Here is a 6,459-nt window from a genome sequence, read left to right as displayed (position 1 = left end):
TTTAAACTATTGATAAAAAAGTGCATGTCCATTAAGATAATATTATACGATTTCGCCCAATATGTATTGTTTTTTATTTCAACTTTTTCTGTAAATAATTACATATTATTTCCAAAAATTAAATATATTTAATAGCCTTTTTTTAAATAAATTATATTATGACTATAGACTATTAGACTATAAACTGAAGGAATATAAATTAAATTTATGCGTATATTTTAATAATAAGCAGTCATTAGATGGATTCGTTTTTTGGTGAAGCTCAAGTTAAGTATACTTTGGGATAAGAATACTGTTATTATCATAAAGATAACGCTTCTAAGCACCCTCTTCTTGCTAAGAAGCCGTATCTTTACGTCAAGTCAGTACCAGCCAATGCTCGTTGATAATAAAATCATTAATTTAACAATGCCTTCTCCAATAATTTATAACTTAGTCTTGATTAAAATTGGTTTAATATAAACTGGGAAAGGCTTGTTTGGGTTTGACGCGAATTTGTCTTCGTTCGAGACACTCGAAATTCATATGTAGTTCTATTCGCCTTTATCTATAAATTTAAGCCTTAATGGTCATGCCGTTTGAGGGATTTTTGACAAATATTTTTGGTATTTGTATATTTTCTTAGTTCTGTTATATTGTGATTATTGTAATTGGTTATCAAAACATTACTACGCTACATAAATTTCAAATTTAGAATTACAAACAACGTTTCTAGATGAGACGTTTTACATCTACCACGTAAATTTGAATGGTTGAATTGAATTCGTTCTTTTTATTATCATCCGAAATAAATATTTGAATTGTCATACGTATTATACTAACAAAACCCTGTGTTTGCATGCCAATCGTCATAGCGATCGGTTGAATAGGTTAGCATTTGATATATTGCAGTGCCGTCTACTGGCTGGTTGCTATAGTGTGGATAGTACAAAAATATCCATGGAAAAATACCAATATCTGCTGACTTTTGTGACTTTACACATCTGGAATAGTGGTACTGACATGACTTTTATGTATATACTAAGTCAATAGAATTAAATTATAAATATTTTGACCCACTTAAAAAAAAAACAAACTAATAAAAAAAAACCAACATCTGTTTTTTACAATATATAATAATTAGGCCTTTTCTTTGTTTAATATACAACAAATTTATTTCGTATATTAATTTTCTGTTACCGGAATATTTCTTAAATGAAAACATGCCATAATGTATGCACTTAATAATTTTAAAAATGCTATCTAAATCCGATCATTGAACATAACTTTATAAATTATAAATAAAACATTAATAATCATAAAATTTTATTTATAATTTTGGCAAATTCGCAATTATTCAAATTAAATATCATCCCTAATACACCAATCCTCTGTAACTGGGAAATTGAAAACCATCGAATGCGATTTGGGATTTAAGCAGAGGTCATAAAATATATTCAGAGCCGGCAGCGCGCTAAATAAAGCATTGAACGGGCGTTGGAGAAACTGTTTATTAAAATGTTTGTTTGTTATTGTGAATTGGACGCGTGGTGGAGTCCGATTGTATTTATGAGTATCGTTGCCACTTTTAAATCTTTCCATTTTATAACAGAACTAGCTACCCGAACAGCATGGCACGGGTAGATTGAGTCTTTAAATAAAACTTAGTGCAGCTAACAAATTACATATTATTTGGGACGGGGTCAGTCTTGGAGTACGGAGAACACTTATCAAAGTATCATCACAATAAGGAGATCGTGGACTGTGTGCTTAGAAGACAAACAAACAGGTTTTTTATTTTGTTGCTAATCTGTTAGTTATAAAGTACAAAATTTTTGCATTTATGGAATAGATAAAACAGAGACATAGCCTGTGAAATATTTGACGTATGTCAGTCAATCTGAAGGACTAACCGCAACAGATATTACAGAAACTAGTATTGTAATTCGATGGATTGGAAATCTTGTAACACCAGAGGAAGGACTTCATTTGAATTACATAATATACTATTTTCTCGGAAACCGTTACTAGATATTTTTTTCAGTACTACAAACAGTTCTTTACAAATTCGGCAATTGAGTATATGGGACGTAATGTTATGTAACGTTAATATCATATATATTAAAATCTTCCATTTTATTCACATTAAGACCAGAAGAAAAACTTGCGTGTTCATTAAAAAACTTACACTTTCAAGACAGGTTGATACAAAGAAGAAGCGAGTGATACCCCTTAAAAGTAGAGTTTGTTAGTTTAAAATCAATTTATTGTTATGACTTTAATATCTTAACTTTATGCAGCGACTACACTTACTTAGCCTACTTCGCCAAATTGGAACTTCCAAAGTTATACCGAACCAACGAAATACAATTATATTCCAATAACCTGTTTAATTTTTAACATTTAAATCATTTAAATTAACTATAAATATAACATATTTATAATAACTATCTTGACTTGATAACAATTAAATTATAAAATGTCAGGAGAAAGCCTGCTTAAATAAATCGGACGAAATTCTGACATATGTCACCACCAACCCTAATTAAGCCAGTGGGTTGAAATAAGCTCCAAACCTTTGCCTTAAAATGAGTCCTTAGCCCAGCAGTGGGAATATATAGGCTTAGGTGATAGCAAAAGTCATAATTTAGGCGTCTGACTCGTTGATACTAGTATTATACTGATATTATAGTTTATTTGTTATGTTTGCAGTTGAAACATTGGATGGAACAAGTAATAGTGCCATAATATTTCTTAAAAAATAATAATAATAGGGAACTTGCCCGAGACTCACCTGAAAAGAGACAACCACCGATCATGAACATATGGAAGCTTGCTGGTGAATTTACGGCCTTTGAACTAGTAGTAGGTAATTACCTCAACTGGTAACTAGAGGACTAGTTCATTTTTCTCCAAAGGATCGGCATTACGATTGAACGAATAAACACTTCAGCTTTCTGTGCACAATTCCAAGCCGTCATATTTAATTTTTTTTTTAATATCCAAAAAAAAAGAACTAACTTGTATTATTTACCGTGTCAATCACAGTCAGACACTTTGTATATATAAAGTGATATTAAACTGTTATAACATTATTCCACTTTTGTCGGTTAATAATTGCGGTTAATTGAAAATAGCGAACACTCGTTTAATTTGACCACGAATCACTGTAATCAATAACAAGTGAATTGATATGTAATTCATTTAACTAACTAGAAATGTCTTTCGTGTCTTTTATATAGAATAGGTAGGTTGTTATATTATATCAGACTAAAAAAAAAAAATTAAAAATCTAACGACTTCTTACATGGAATATATAACTTGGAATACTATATGGAAGATTTTCACTGTGACAATAATTTTTATTTCGTTTGAAAAAAGAGCATTCCTTTTAATTTCTTTCGCTTGTTATTTTAAGACTCAGGTATATATTCTATAATATATCCGATGTTATTAAAAATTTAGACAGTCATAAAGTAAATATACTGTACTATAAACAATTTATATGAAAATTATCTTATTTTTGTTTAATTAAAAGGTACGTAATAACATGACGTACGTAATAATTGAAATCATTTTAGTCGATATGGTGCTTCACAATAGCCATTTTTTGATTTCAGCTTGGTATGTACAATATTTTGTGTTAAATATTTATTTTTCAATTTGACCAAAATTGTTTTACGTGGTTAAATAATTAAATATATTTTTTTTGTATTTTGTATAGCAAATGTGAAGTGGATATTGGGTTTTATAAAGAATGTTTATACACCGAAACCACTAAATATGTGCTTAAATATTTTTTTACTAGATGAAAACCTGGCTCCGCTAGGGTGATATAAATAAAATATCTCGATGATACGAATGTTGCGGATATATGTTGTCTACTAAAAATAATTATTTTTAACTATCTATAATTGTGGACAGGTTTTGATCGGGTCTATCATAGACCTGAATGAAATTATTATCATTTTTCATAATCATTATTATTTTTTTATTCAAATACAATTCACTGACGTTTGCGTTCACGAAAATATTAAAAATATTATAATGTAACTAGCAACACTGCGCGGTTTCTCGTTAATCGTTCCTGCTCCACTCTCGTGGGCCGTAGCATAATCTTAAATAGCTTAAAACATTTCTCAAGAATTGGGCTATCAGATGCGGATGATGTTTTTTTAGCACGACTGGTAGTTCCAGAGATTAGCGCATTTAAACAAACTTTTTAGCTTTATTATATGAGTACTAATGGAATAAAGTCAAAATATGCAAAAATACCCGCTACGTTACGCCGCTAATCGTAATAACTAAGATGTTAATGTCAGCTGTTTTTACCCTTCGGTCTTTCTTCATACCGGAACACATCAATACAAAGAACTGATGTGTTATCGACGACTGACTTTTCTTTAACATTTTCCTGAGTTTCTTTCGCCGGTTATTTTCAGACCTGAGGTGTTTCTTTCCGGACTGGTGGTAGAAATTTTTTTCTTTGACAATCAATAAGTAAGTTTATTGATTCTATATTGAAAACTTTTTTTTTATTTATTTGACTTTGACTTTTTTCTCATCTTATTAAAGTACTATAATAAGAAATGTTTAATGTCCCTCCAAATCCCTCCAGAAACTAAAACTTTAATGAGCACGTTTTACATAATTATATCGTTTAAATATGAGCGATGTCATACCAAGACATCCTTTTTTTGAAAAGGAAACTTAGAAAAACTAACATAATTTATTTTGGTCAACATAAGCACTTTAACGTTATGACGTCACAGATGTTCACATCGCGTATTCTCATACTCGATATTATTAATACTTTGCATAATTATTAATTGTGGGTTATATATAATAAGAAGCCCGTCGACTTCCAATATGATTTACGATCAAATATTTTCATGAAACATCCAATTTAAATAAAAAGCCGTATAAACTGGATTCCTACCTGATTTGTTTTTTCAAGCATCGATGTTGATTACATTTCAAGTACGGTGTACAGAATAACGTTGTCAGTAAAAAAAGAAAAAAAAAACGCTTATTTCGAGAGTATCTCTTTTTTATTGAATCTAGAAAGGTAGTTTTTAGGTATTGGCACTTTATAAAACACTAACTGTCGCCCGCGGCTTTGCGTTTTATTGTTATACTTAAAAGTAGATAGTCTTCCTTGGAGTTCAAGCTTGCTTCATATCAACTTTATCAAATTCGTTGAAGTGATTTGGCCGTAAAAGAGCAATAGATAGACAGACAGAGTTATTTCCGCATTTATAATATTAGTATGATTATACATTATAAATTGTATTAAGATATAATACACCTTCATTGACCTATGAATGTATGGAACTTTATATTTAAATAATTATTCTATAACGTCATCGGAAGAGACTAGCGTCTGAGACACAGGCTCGGCCTAGTTCAGGCGCTTGTACTCATAGGATAATTGTACGTACAAATTGTGATATTGTTCATAAGGTGTGACACATTAATGTACATTATTCGGTTGTAATTTCTAACAAACAATTGTCCCTTTAATGAAAGTTTTTGGTATTTACTCGGTTGTATTTATTAATTTTAAAATAGCTATAATGTCGTACATTAACACGATGAAAGATTCCATCAAAATTTTACAACGAGAAAAGTAATGTAAATTTATGAAAGTTGTAAAAAATATAATTATTGGACATTAAAGGATGGCCAAGAAAAAAAAATCTATCAATAAATTCACATCTGTTGCAAGGTTAAATGAATAAGGTAATTTTGAAAGGGTCTGAACAAGGATAAGTGCAATCTAGATACGGTATCTTTATGTTCTAATCTGACTACCTCGTTGTAGATAGCAGGGCGAAGATTATATATTATAAGAGTATAATTTATTTGACAATGGGCTTTCCGAAACGGTGAAATATGGACGATTCAAAAATGTTTTATTGTAAAGTTTATAAAGGTTGTAATTCAAATTCAACTTATAAAAATAGTAGTCTGAAGTTTAGTTGGCACCTCGGATATAGAAGTTTATACTTTAGAAATTCTCGGCACTGGTACTAAGTTTGGAAATTGGGAAAATGAATACTGTAGGTACCCACTCACCAGATATTTTAACGCCAAACAGCAGTACCCTGTATTGTTGTGATCCAGTTTGAAGGCTGAGTGAGCCAGTGTAGCTAAAGACACGTAACATCTTCGTTCCCAATATTAGTGGCACATTGGCGATGTAATAAATGATTATTTTTTCTTGGAGCTCTATTGTTTATGGGTAATGGTGATCACTTACCATCTGGTGGCCGATTTGCTCGTCCGTTTAACTCTATCATAAAAAAATATAATTTAATTTGATTTTAATGTTAATACACTTCTGTTTAATTTATATCTATGTATATCTGCAGCCGAAGGTTTATTGAACCAACATCTGGCGCTGTTAGTATAACTAATGTTCTTTTCCGATCACTTAAAATATCATCTTTTATATCAGAATTTGATGACTTATAGTGA

Source organism: Vanessa atalanta, chromosome 14, assembly GCF_905147765.1.
Source record: "Vanessa atalanta chromosome 14, ilVanAtal1.2, whole genome shotgun sequence".
Classification (NCBI taxonomy): Eukaryota; Metazoa; Arthropoda; class Insecta; order Lepidoptera; family Nymphalidae; genus Vanessa; species Vanessa atalanta.
The sequence above is the reverse complement of the archived record's forward strand: the minus strand, read 5'-3'. Positions refer to the sequence as shown.